Source organism: Chrysemys picta, chromosome 20, assembly GCF_011386835.1.
Source record: "Chrysemys picta bellii isolate R12L10 chromosome 20, ASM1138683v2, whole genome shotgun sequence".
Taxonomy (NCBI): Eukaryota; Metazoa; Chordata; order Testudines; family Emydidae; genus Chrysemys; species Chrysemys picta.
Window position 1 is genome coordinate 6,179,821 of NC_088810.1, and position 14,072 is coordinate 6,193,892.

Below are 14,072 nucleotides of genomic sequence, written 5' to 3' on the forward strand. Positions count from 1 at the left end.
TTTAAAAAGTGGAAGTTAAATCCTACTGAGGAAATAGAAAGGAGAATAAACTCTGGCAAGTGAAGTGTAAAAATATAATTAGGAAGGCCAAAAAAAGAATTGGAAGAACAGCTAGCGAAAGACTCAAAAAGTAATAGCAAATTTTTTTTATGTAAATCAGAAGCAGGAAGCTGCTAAACAACGAGTGGGGCCACTGAACGATCAAGATGCTAAAGAAGCAATCAGGGACGATAAGGCCATTGCAGAGAAACTAAATGAATTCTTTGCATCGGTCTTCATGGCTGAGGATGTGAGGGAGATTCCCAAACCTGAGTCATTCTTTTTAGGTGACAAATTTGAGGAACTGTTCCAGATTGAGGTGTCATTAGAGGAGGTTTTGGAACAAACTGATAAATTAAACAGTAATAAGTCAAAATGGTTTTTGTAAAGAGAAATCATGCCTTACCCATCTACTAGAATTCATTGAGGGGGTCAACAAGCATGTGGACAGGGGATCCAGTGGATATAGTGTACTTAGATTTTCAGAAAGCCTTTGACAAGGTCCCTCATCAAAGGCTCTTAAGCAAAGTGAGCTGTCATGGGATAAGAGGGAAGGTCCTCTCATGGATCAGTAACTGGTTAAAAGTTAGGAAACAAAGGGTAGGAATAAATGGTCAATTTTCAGAAGGGAGAGAGGTAAATAGTGGTGTCCTGCAGTAGTCCATAGTGGGACCAGGGGGAAGGGTTAGCTCAGTGGTTTGAGCATTGTCCTGCTAAACCCAGGGTTGTAAATTCAATCCTTGAGGGGGCCACTTAGGAAGCTGGGGTAAAATCAGTACTTGGTCCTGTTAGTGAAGGCAGGGAACTGGACTCAATGACCTTTCAGGCTCCCTTCCAGCTCTATGAGATAGGTATATCTCCATATATTATTTTATTCATAAACAATCTGGAAAAAGGGATAAACAGTGAGGTGGCAAAATTTGCAGATGATACACAAAACTACTCAAGATATTTAAGTCCAAAGCAGACTGTGAAGAGTGACAAAGGGGTCTCACAAAAAACTAGGTGACTGGGCAACAAAATGGCAGATGAAATTCCATATTGATAAATGCAAAATAATGCAGATTGGAAAACAAAATCCCAACTATAATATAAAACGATAGGGTCTGAATTAGCTGTTGCCCCTCAGGAAAGATTTTTTTCCAATGAAAATTATGAAAAATAAAACCAAAAATGTTTTGAATTTTTTGATTCCCCAGAGTCCTGTTTGCAAATAGAGTTCAAATGCTATTTTCCTTTGAAATTTGCCATAAACATATTTATAATTTTTCAAACAGCTCCATAAAAGAAGAAAGAAAGGGGGCGGGGGATGGAAAAAATTCAAAACTTTTTCATTTCTGATTTTGTAAAAAAAAACCTGACAATTTGCTTGGAAATTTTCATTATGAAAAATGTTGATCATCTCTAATTCTTATCTTGAGGGATCAGAGTCACGAAAGGAAGCCCCCATAGTCCAGATTCTGGAGGTTAATCTCACCCCTGAGAAGCAAGGATAGGGGGGACTGTTTCCCATCGCAGAGCTGTCTGGGGCCATGCCTACATATAGACTTCTGCTGGCATAGCTCGATCTGTATGGGGTGTAAAGAGGTTTGATTCCTTACTGACATAGCTGCGATAGCAAAACTTATAGAATCTGTTACAAAGTTCCTCCTCTATCTTGGTGGGCCCTGCGCATATTGGCAGATTTTCTTGCCTCAGAGATTCACCATGTGGGTTGGGGAACATCCCAGAGTCCTTCCCCTCTGGGAGAACCCACAGTCCAGGTCAATTGGGAGGTTTGGGGGGAACCCAGGCCCACCCTCTACTCCAGGTTCCAGCCCAGGGCCCTGTGGACTGCAGCTGTCTATAGTGCCTCATGTAACAGCTGCATGACAGCTACAACTCCCTGGGCTACTTCCCCATGGCCTCCTCCAAACACCTTCCTTATTCTCACCACAGGACCTTCCTCCTGGTGTCTGATAATGCTTGTGCTCCTCAGTCCTCCAGCAGCACAGCACACTCACAACTCCTTGCAACTCTTTCTCCCAGCTCCTCACACTCGCACCACAAACTGAAATGAGCTCCTTTTTTAAAAACAGGTGCCCTGATTAGCCTGCCTTAATTGATTCTAGCAGCTTCTTCTTAATTGGCTCCAGGTGTCCGAATTAGCCTGCCTGCCTTAACTGGTTCTAGCAGGTTCCTGATTACTCTAGTGGAGCCCCTCCTCTGGTCACTCAAGGAACAGAAAACTACTCATCCAGTGACCAGTATATTTGCCCTCTACCAGACTTCTGTACCCCATGGGTCTGGGTCTGTCACAAATCATAGAAGATTAGGGTTGGAAGAGACCTCAGGTGGTCATCTAGTCCAACCCCCTGCTCAAAGAAGGACCAACCCCAACTAAATCATCCCAGCCAGGGCTTTGTCAAGCCGGGCCTTTAAAAACCTCTAAGGAAGGAGATTCCACCACCTCCCTAGGTAACCCATTCCAGTGCTTCACCACACTCCTAGTGAAATACTGTTTCCTAATATCCAACCTAGACCTCCCGCACTGCAATTTGAGACCATTGCTCCTAGTTCTGTCATCTGCCAACATTGAGAACAGCTGAGCTCCATCCTCTCTGGAACACCCCTTGCTCTTCTCTTCTGCAGACTAAACAAGCCCAGTTCCCTCAGCCTCTCCTCGTAAGTCATGTGCCCCAGCTCCCTAAAATTTTTGTTGCCCTCCACTGGACTGTCTCCAATTTGTCTAACATCTTTTCTGTAGTGGGGGGCCCAAAAATGGACACAATACTCCAGATGTGGCCTCACCAGTGCCGAATAGAGGGAAATAATCGCTTCCCTCGATCCTCTGGCAATGCTCCTACTAATGCAGACCAATATGCCGTCAGTCTTTTTGGAAACAAGGACACATTGCTGACTCATATCCAGCTTCTCATCCACTGTAATCCCGAGGTCCTTTTCTCCAGACCTGCTGCTTAACCAGTCAGACCCCAGCCTGTAGCAGTCCATGGGATTCTTCCATCCTAAATGCAGGATTCTGCACTTGTCCTTTTTGAACCTCATCAGACTTCTTTTGGCACAATCCTCCAATTTGTCGAGATCACTCTGGACCCTATCCCTACACTTCAGCATATCTACCTCTCCCCCCAGCTTACTGTCATCTGCAAACTTGCTGAGTATGCAATCCATTCCATCATCCAGATCATTAATAAAGATGTTGAATAGAACTGGCCCCAGGACCGACCCTTGGGGCACTCCACTTGATACCGTCTGCCAAATAGACATCAAGATGTTGATCACTACCCTTGAGCCCGACATCCTAGCCAGCTTTCTATCCACCTTATAGTCCATTCATCAAGCCCATAATTCTTTAACTTGCTGGTAAGAATACTGTGGGAGAGCATATCAAAAGCTTTTCCTAAAGTCAAGATATATCACGTCCACTGCTCTCCCCTCATCCACAGAGCCAGTTATCTCATCATAGAAGGCAATCACGTTGGTCAGGCATGACTACTGTAACTGCAGTTATAACCAGCAAAATTGTGCTTTTCCTGCTATTGCTGGGCCTGGTGTACACTTCAGTGTTCTGCCAACATCACTATATCAGCTAGCAGTGTGAAAAACTCTATGCTGAAAATCCCCAGCATAGAGGCAACTATACTGACACAAGACTGAGTCTCTCAGCTTACAGAACGTCAAGCGGGGAGGTAGTGTTATTACGTCGGAAGAAGTCCTTAAATCAGCATATGCAGCCTGTACTCTAGGGGCTATGGGGGCATATGCTCTTTAGTGTAGACATGGCCTCATTTCAGAGAGAATATGCTATACCAGCAAAAGCACACTAGCGTACTGGTAGAACTGTACTGGCAAAGCGCTTCTAGTGTAGAACTGGCTGGTAAAGCTGTTGCCATTGTGAGGAATCTACTACATTGAAGTGATTTTGGAGAAGGGCGTTTCTTGATCCTACTCTAACTATTTCCTTCCAGGAGGTCGTACACCCAGCTCGACATCTTTTTAAGGTGAGTACTCAACATTATTTTGCTCTCCAGCTGTTTTATATCATCTCAGTACCTCTTAGCAAGCCTGAACCCTGAGCCCAGTGTTCAGCTGGAATAGCCTAGACACACGTGGAAAGAGTGAGGCAAAACACAAAGCTATGGGCTTCCAAGTCACACAGGGATATCTAAGAGTTAATCCGAGTGTTCATCGCAATTTCAATTCTCCCATTATACAAGTAGGCAATTTACTGCGTTTCTGTGGGCTCTCTTCATTATGACCAGGTCCCAGAAGGAGTCATACATATTGCGAGCTGTGATTCACTGGAAATCCTGTGAATCTGCATACCTGAGACTGGGGATAATAGTATCTCCATAGGCGATCACATACATGACCTCATCTATACAAGGGAGCAGATTCCCAGATGATGTAAATTGGTGTTGCCCCAATAAAATAAGTGGGGACAGATCAACGACTGGTGTCACTCATCTATAGCTCGATGAACATTAGTGGGGCCAAATGCCTAGCTGATGGAAATCAGTCTTAGCTCCAATAAAGTGAGTGAGGTGTAAATCCACATCTCTGTATTGGAGATGCACCAGAGTAAACTGATGTAGCTTCACTGGAGTTAGAGCAGAGGTTCGCAGCGTCAGTGGTGCGAATTCACTTTACTTTACGAGTCTGCTACATTACCCTGATAATTTTAACAGAGGCCAGGTTAAGTGATGGAAGCCCATTCCCTTAACGGATAGCAAGTGGCACTCCTAGTTTCTCTCATGATGGTAAATCAGACCAATAATATGGTTCCTATTGTGATGGGATCCCCAGGGTGCAGCCTGGGACTGGGGGACTGCTGTGCTCCCTCAACTCTCTCCAGCCTGGGCTGTCTCTCACAATGCCTTGCTAGTGACCAGCAGCAACCCCCTCCAGGAGCTGTTATCACTCAGCACAACCACATGTGGAGCCCCACACTCAGCTAGATTGCATGAATGCTTCCAGAGCCACTCATAAATCACACAGAGAAGGCACCAGCCAAATTCCCCCAGCTCCCAGCACTGTATCTCAGGAATATACCATATTGCACTGCTCAAGATGAGCAGTGCAAATTTAATAATTGTTTCACCACTTCATCAATGGAAAGTGGATATACACCAGCCTTTGCAAACCTGAGCAGTTTTGCCGCACACTTCGTACAAACTCACTGGTAAAGATAAACAGTTAAACAAATGTTTTGATTACAAAAGAGAGATTTTAAGTGATAGGTGAAAAGCCAGAGTTAGTTACCAAAATAAAATAATATATAAACATGCAGTCTAAACTCTCAACCCTATTAGACTGGCTAACATCTAGATTAAGCACATTTTCTCACCCCACTGGATATTGGAGTCCTTCATCTACAGATTTCACCCTTGAAATCTGGGCCAGTCTCCTCTGCTGGAGTCTTCAGTCTCCTGTGAGTGCCCACCTTGCAGCATAGGTGGGGGCAGGAGAAAGGCCAGGCATGGGGCCTCTGTGTCATGAGTCCCCAGCCAAGGTTGAGCAATTCCCTTGATGTGGCCTCATGCAGGTGAGTCACTGCATTGTAGCTCCCTTGCTGGACAATGACCAGTGATGTCTGTTCAATGGCACCCATCCCGGTGTTGGTTACCTCCCTTGTCATTGTCTCTATGTAGCTAGTATCTGGGTGTCTTCCGAACCCACAGCATATTTTAGTGAAAACCATACAACACAATTCTTATAATTTCATATGAATTGGTGCTACACATGTTTAGATAGAAGAATGTCATTCAGCAGATCATAACCTTTCCCCTGATACCTTACCAGGCATGCTTTATATGCAAGATCAGAGTTATATAAAAATGGGGAATATGGGGGTTACTCCCCCAAGGTATAGAGAGTCATAACCATGGTCCAAAATCTGGAGTTTCAGGTGTTGCTTTATAACCTGGTGGCCAAGATCAATCTATAGCTGCCATTCTCATTGTCTCCATCCCTTGCCTAAAGGGAAGCAGCGCTGGGCCCATACAAATGCTGCTGGTAACAATGAAAGTAATGGTAGGAATAACATACTCTCTATTATAATGACGATTTTCTCTCAGAAATATGATCGGACATGTCTGCGCTTTCCTCTTTGCCCAAAGGTGAACTGTTCAGGGACAGTGTCTTAGCATTCCCTGTAGCTGAGTTTGGATTGTCTGAGTGAGCGGGAAGGAGGATGAAAGGTTCTCCTCACTTATTAAGAACATTCTTTACATCTATCATTGTGGTTAGATAGATTAAAAGCAGCTTTTGTCCAAGTCTCAGATTCAGTGTGTACATATGGTTCTAAGAAGTTTGTGTGCTGGAGAAATAGAGGCCCTCACTGACTGACATTTGCTTACTATGCTGTTTCCCTTACGCATTTAGGCCAACAGGAGGAAAAGTTGTCACTCATTTAGGGGGTCTCACAGTTGTGGGTTTCAAGTACAGATGCCTGGGGCTCGATTGCAAAAGGTGCCAAGCACCCTGGGCTACAATAGAAGTCAGTAGGGGCTCTGGGAAAATTTGCCGTGACACAAGCACCTCAGCTGCTTCTGCCAGGGATAGGAGCTAACCAGCCTCATCCCAATGACACAGGAAGTCAATGGAAACAAATAACTTTCTTGTTTTTTTTCTCTCTAAAGCGTTTCTGGTTCAAATGATCTGTGGTGAGTATCTCAAGTTCTCTCTCTTCGAGAATCTCTTGCATTATCTTGGCAGCTCTCATAATGGGAATTGAGACTGGAGCCATTTGAGTTAAAGGAGGCACCCTTAGTATATTTTATGGTACAACCTCAGTGAATGGAAAAAGTGCCCCCCTCTCTTGCTGCTGCCCACCAGCCCTGACAGAGAAGGGTCCCCCACCGAGCAGCATCCGTGAATGGCACGAAACTGTTTCCTTCAGCTGCTGCCTTTAGTCCATGCCAAGGAGTAACAACTAGCGAGCAGAAACAAAGCTTTACCTTTTAGTTTATGAGGTGTCATTTTCCTGCTTCTCTGGTAGTTAGAGAGGGGATGGGTGAGTGCCAGGCTCAAATTCATGTTAATAACAGAGAACACCACTAGCACAATTCATAGGTTCACAGATTTTAAGGCCAGAAGGGACCATTCCATTCAGCTAGTCTGACCTCCTGCATAATACAGTCCAGGGAATTTCATCTAGTCATTCCTGCAACAAGCCCATGATTTCTAAGTGAGCTTTGGGCACACCTTAAAGAAAAATATCCTGTGTAGAGTCCTCACCAGCGACTACATGTTTTAAGACTGTAAGTTGCGTTTTCAAAAGTGAGGTTCACTTCGGTACTTCATATCCCCGGACTTTCACCAGGACTCAGGCTCCTAAGTGCCTACGTCAATTTTGAATATGGGACTTGGACTCACTTTGGGAAACCCTGTTGAACAGAAGGTGTGTGCAGAGGTCCCTAGGTAAAGGGGACAAACTAGCTGAGTCAGGGCAGGCTGAGCCAAGAAGCAGAGGGTTATTTCTAGATCGAGCTCTCAGGAGATGTTGCTTAGCAGGGGTAGGACTCACAGGCAAAGGGGCCTGAAGTGTGGAACACTGTGGGGAGCCCTCTCGCAGAAGACCTGAACTGAGGGCTGTGGGAGAAGAGAGGTAAGAAGGATGGAGAATCACCACAGATGTGGAGGCCCTAGAATAGGGGCCGAAAAGAACTGGGGAACAGTGTGGTTGTTGCCTCTCAGGAGCATAGGCGCCAATTCCGTGGGTGTTCTGGGGCTTCCATTAGCCAAACCTGGAAGAATGTACCGCGTAGCAGCACTGGCTTTGTGACATGCTTCCTCTCCACAACCAGTTTTCCTGATCTCACAGCAGCCACTTCACCACCAGGTTCATGCCCCACAGATCAGGAGCAGGGCAGAGGGCTACTCTCAACATCACTGGGCTGCCCCCTTCAAACACACACGGCTTCTTCCCCTTCCCTCCTGTCAGCCTCTCCATTGACTGCAATGCTGGGAAGTGCAATGCTGTCTCATTGAAACAGCATCCCCATGGCAGACAGAGTAAACCCTCCCTCTGTGTGTAAATACTGACACACTGGCAGGGATCTGAGGAGTGTGGGAACCAGCGCATAAATCCCAGTGGTAGCTCAAATCCCCCAAAGAAAGTTTTAATTTCTAAAATAGCCCTTCCCTTTAACAAATCCAAGAGCTCAGTTCCAGCCCTCCCAAATCTCTCCTTGCCCTCTCCTCCCTCATTTCCCCATCCAATGCCATCAATAGCAGTTTGTAAAGGGCATCGCTGTACAACGCACAATACTGTAAGTGAAATGCTGTCTGCCACACACAGCTGTACGGGGCTAGAAAGGGACTAAACTCCTTCAGGGAGTGGGGGAGGGCTCTTGTCTGATTCCCTGTGGGTTACTGGGACTATAATGACCGTTTGCCATCTCTCCCCAGGACTAAGAATTATGAATTAATAACTCAAACGCTGACGAAACCGGATTGGCTGACTTCGACGACGACACCTGCCATTACGCTTCCTGTGCTGCTGCTTCACAACTCTCCCACCAATCAAATGCTGACTGAAAATCATGAATCATACTGAATGGGCCTCTAGCTGATTACTGTGACAGTCCTTGATTTTTTTATGCTTTTTGCTGTAACAGGGAGCGGAGGGACACTGAGCTCTGTCCCGCAGCTGCCCTGGGGGATGGCGAGCGCTTTGCAAAAATTAAAATAAATACAAATGCACAAAAAATGTTCAGTAGCTGTTGTTTTTTTTTACTTTTTAGTAAATTAAATTTCCTTCCAGGCTGGCATAGGATTTGCTCCACTGTAAACGCTGACACTATTGTTAGTCAATTCCCAGCTCTTTGTAGGCAATGATTACTGTATAGGGGGAAAGACACTCTGTTCTCCAGTATTGCTCCCTCTCCCTCAGTGGGGAAACCGGGACAGCAGCAGCATTGGGGAAAATGAATAATGGAGTGACACACAAACCCAGAAGAGCAGGAGGGAAGAGTATCTGTAAACTGAGCTACAGAACTACACTACCAGGGCCGTGACTGAGAGAACGTGTGGCAAGTTTTCCTTTCAGGGTAGATGTTCCAGCACATAATCCCTAAACTCTAGAGGTGCCGCCTTGCACTCCATAAAACGATCCCTTTCCAGAACAGTTACACTCTTTTCGCCTGAACATCAGACTAGACACCACTCCCATTAAATCAACCCATAAACTGCACCTCAGTCTTGCTTCTTCAAAGGACACAGATTATGGATAAATTCATATGAAGGTTTAATTTGTTCTCAATTATTTTGGGCTTCAGCCCCTTCCACTGGCTTCTCAGCCTTTTCCAGCCCAGCTCCCTACGTCCGGACTGTCACCCTCTATCCTTCATGTCACACACAATATCTCTTCCCCAAAAGACACTGGGGTTGGGCTTTGCAAAGAATCCTAAAGCAGTTTGGGGAGCTGGATACCTAACTTCCTTCGGTCTGTCTGCAAATCCCAACCTAGGGAACAGAATAATAGTTTGCAAAGCAGATGGGAGCAGGGCTGCTCTTTTTCATCATTCCACTAAAAACCATGTCGACCGCTGCTGGAAATAAAAGTGGCAGCTCTTCCTGAACCCCTCTCCGCATTCGCATGACTCTACTGGATTGGGACTGTAAAAGCAGCCACTTCCACACAACCTGTTAGGAAGCTGTCAAAGCTCTGATCCATTTCCCCACCAGACTGCTGTGAGGGGACCCAGCCACTGGTTTCCATGTCTTCCAAGCTTCCAGAGTCTGAACAGACACAAGCCCAGACACTGGTCCTGTCTTGGGGTCCTTATGCACATGCCCAGGGTGCTGATCTATCTAGCACCCCCTCCTGAGAGTTAGAACCAGGGGGTCCATCTATCCCGTTGCTAGAATCAGTGTGGACTCCTCTGACTCCCTGTAGCTTAAACTCACCCTCTTCCAGAATCCCCCCGAAGATAGGAGCCTTCCAGTTTAACTCTCCCAGGGGGGCCATGATAAGGTGAAACATGTAACATGGAGACAGACTTTGCATGGGATTCTAAAATACTATTGCACTTCACTTAAGCACAAGAAATACACAGAGAGAGCAGATCATATAGAAACCCACAAATATCCTAAACACAATGCCCCTCACTCTGGCTCACCCTTCCCTTGGGAATCCTCTGGGGACCAGCTATGTTTAGGCAGGCAGGGTTCCCCCACCTCATCAGGCTCTTGCAACAGTTCCCTTCGACTTGGACTGGTGACAACGGCCAAAGACCCCAAATAGATCAGCTCCTGCCTTTCTACCCTTCCAATCCCCGTCAGGTGTGACCCCTGGATCTGTCTCCTCAGGCAACTTCATTGCCAGTGGACCACTCCCTGACAAACAGACTCCAGGTTCGGAGCCAGTCTACTCTCTAGGATGTTTGTATTTGAATAGGGGACCATCCCAATTTAATGACCCTCTACTGTCAGTGCTGAATCATTACACCTTGGCATTTCCGTCTACCATAGAGACAAAGAGATCACAGAGAAGACCCCACCCCACCCCCACACTCAAAATGGAGTTTGCAATCTAATAAAGATACAGATGGACAGTTCCTAAGCAAACACAGAACTCATAAACTGCATGGACAGATTCCCAAATCATCAAGAAGCCATGCCAAAACTTAGCCTACAAAGGCTAGAGTCCACTATTAAATCTTAAGAAAATGCAGGTGTAACCCATGCCTACCGTGTGCGGCTGTGTGCCCTCTAGCAGCAGGACAACATACAGGTGTATTAGTCAGCAACTGACTTTGCACAAACAAATAGAACTCTTTCAGCTCTGGCGTGATTTCAGATGTAGCTAGCCAGGGTTCAGTCCCCCCGATGGCTCCTTCCCAGGCGAGTTTTGTCAGAAGAGATGGTCCATATGAGGATTGGAGCTGCAATGGAACTTGGAAAGTTGGGACGAGCTTTCGCAGCCAGGGCAGCTTTTAGCTCATGGTGATGAGGGTCTGATCACCATTATTAGACATTGTGGCTCTCTGCTCCCTCTAGTGGTGGCTGATTGTTGGTGACACTCCATGTATTTGTGATTTATACCTACGAGGTATCTTCACACAAACAGGGCAATTTAAACCCATTGCTTCTTTTCCTAGCCTCAGAGATTAAGAAGAACAATTTTTCTCCCTCGTCCTTGTAACAACCTTTTATGTACTTGAGCACGGTTAACATGTCCCCTCTCAGGCTTCTCTTTTCCAGACTAAACAAACCCAGTTTTTTCAGTCTTCCCTCATAGGTCATGTTTTCTAAACCTTTAATCATTTTTGTTGCTCTTTTCTGGACTTTTTCCAATTTGTCCACATCTTTCCTGAAATGTGGCACCCAGAACTGGACACAATACTCCAGTTGAGGCCTAATCAGAGCAAAGTAGAGCGGAAGAATCACTTCTCATGTCTTTCTTAAAACACTCCTGCTAATAAATCCCAGAATGATGTTCGCTTTTTTTGCAACAGTGTTACACTCTTGACTCATATTATCTGGCTTTCTATGAGTGGGAAATGCAGGTCACAGTCTCTGCAAATGCACAGCAGGATCTGGGTAGAGGTGTTGACGTCACTAGGCCTCACCCTAGGTAACTCGGGAGGGTAGACGACCACAAGTGTCAATAAAGCCTTCCTGCACTAGGCCTATATGAACCAAACTTCTTCCATGTTTAAACTCTAATGAACCTCAAAAGCCAGGTGCAATTGGAATATGTAAGCAACCAGTTATCTGTGTGCAACCCCCTGCTCACACCGGTATCAAGCGGTAATAATGAGGCCTGCATGTTTCTGGCTAAAGAAAAAAAGGACAAAATAACGGTTTAAAGAAGTTACTAACGAGCTAGGCTTATAGGTGCCAAAAATAACTTAACTGCTTAAATGTAATCGTTATTTGCTTAGTAACTGTTACCAGGGAAGGGAGGGCTAAAGGGGAAGAAAGAAAGGGAAGGGGGGGGGGTAAAGCTTAATTGCAAAATGTATAAAAGAAGAAAAACAGTTTCTGTTAGTGTGCTTGATTTGAGACGTGCCTGTCTCCTAGCACCGCTTTGGGATCCCAAATAAACTTTTTTTGCTTCTCCACCCCTGGTGTGTTTATTGGCGCAAAGCACACCGGGCAACGAACCCCGCTGTTGCTGTCCTCAGGCACTCTGTGCCGGCAACAGAGGCATCCATGGTTATGTTCTCTGTCTGGATACCGGTGCAGGTGGAGGAGACAGGAGCAGCGTTGGCACTGGTGATGCGGCTCTTCCCATAGCGATTATAGTACGTCTCTCTCCCACAAACTCCCTCTGAAACACCCCTGTTCCCTAGTTCCCCGTGGTTGCTTAGCCTCTGGCTTTTAAGGCCTTCTCTCCTAGGTCAGCCCTACCCCCTCGTTAATCACACAAGGGGAGGGTGATCACAAGGCAGATTGAGGCTGATCAAGGATGATCCAGGGAAAAAGGCTCAAACAGTCCTCAGACACACAATCCCATCTGACCCTGTAACTTAAAGAACCTGAAAGAGAAAGAGAAATACAAACAGCCAAACAACCTGACTCACCCCAAGATGAGTACTCGCACATTGTTCGTTGAGCAGGGAGATCACCTCACCCTGTCAAACTCCCCTGTTTCGGATCCCCACCTGGCTAGTATTAATGTATTTCTCCTGAAAACGTCCCCATGAGGTAGGGACGTGCTGCTACCCTCATTTTGCGAATGGCAAACAGAAAGCCTATGTGATTTGCCCAAGGTCACACAAGAGCTCTGTAGCAAAGCAAAGAATTCAACTCCTGGTGAGGGCCCTGACCACTGGACCAGGCTTCCTGTCTAATGGCCTTAGAATGGGTCTGAGTTTAGCTCAGTTGGTAAAACATCAGACTTTTAATCTGAGGGTCCAGGGTTCAAGTCCCTGGGCAGGTTTAGGGGGGATCATTTCCCCCTGTGGTATCCTTCAAGAGGCAGCTCTTCAGTACTCCTTGATATAAAGGGGGGAGGGAAAGCTCAGTGGTTTGAGCATTGGCCTGCTAAACCCGGGGTTATGAGTTCAATCCTTGAGGGGGCCATTTAGGGATCTGATATTCTATGATTCTATGTTGCCATTAGGCTCAAAAGGACTTTAAGTTGTATCTTCACTGCAGGGTTAACGTGAGTTATGAACATGCAAGTTACACCTCTCAAGTGAGAATAGAAATGCTGTAATATCCCCCTCCCACTGCTATATCCACACTGACGCTGCACTCACCCCTGTGTGACACTAGGGCTGCTGGGGGATTATCTCAGGGTTATTTGACTTGTAGTAAGCTTCTCTTTGGATACCTTCCTAGTGAATTGTGGGATAACTTGTCTGTCCCTTCTTGGCACACCAGGGGAACCGTGGGAAGGCACTGGAGGATGAGCAGTACTTGAGTAGCCTGCGTCACTACAGAGACCTCATGTTAGCAGCTGGCAAGCTGCACTAATTCTAGCTTCACCCTATACCTCGTGACAGGCCAGCCAGCTCCAATGAAAAGCTCACTACACTCAAGCTAAGGGTATTTGTGTGTGGTCTGGACTTGAGTGAGTGGCAACACTCAAGTGATAACTCAAGTTAGCTTTGCAGTGAAGACAAGCCCATGTAACTGAGAAACATGTCTACTATGTTTGTACAGCTCCTAGCACAGCAAGGCATCGACTTACTTCTATACAGACGTTAAATAACAATGAAACAATGAGGTTATCTCAGGTGATCTGCTTTTGGGGTCTCTCCAGACAACTCCCACCTGTTCATGCTCGCTGTATTTGTAGATATACCTCCATCATATGTTCCATTCTATGCATCAGAAGAAGTGGGCTGTAGCCCACGAAAGCTTATGCTCTATTAAATTTGTTAGTCTCTAAGGTGCCACAAGTACTCCTGTTCTTTTTTCAAAGAAGTTTATTTACATTTGCAGGAGATAATGCTGCCTGCTAATTGTTTACAACGTCACCTGAAAGTGAGAAAAGACGGTTACTCACCGTTGTAACTGTTGTTCTTCGAGATGTGTTGCTCATATCCATTCCATTAGGTGTGCGCGCGCCGCGT

At 45.9% G+C, this 14,072-nt stretch overlaps 1 long non-coding RNA gene across 1 annotated transcript in view; it reads right to left on the minus strand.

The window, feature by feature from the left end:
- LOC135976848 (uncharacterized) overlaps window positions 1–14,072 on the minus strand; it is a 1,653,704-nt gene that overhangs the window by 725,061 nt on the left and 914,571 nt on the right. The gene's annotated exons all lie outside the window — the stretch shown is intronic.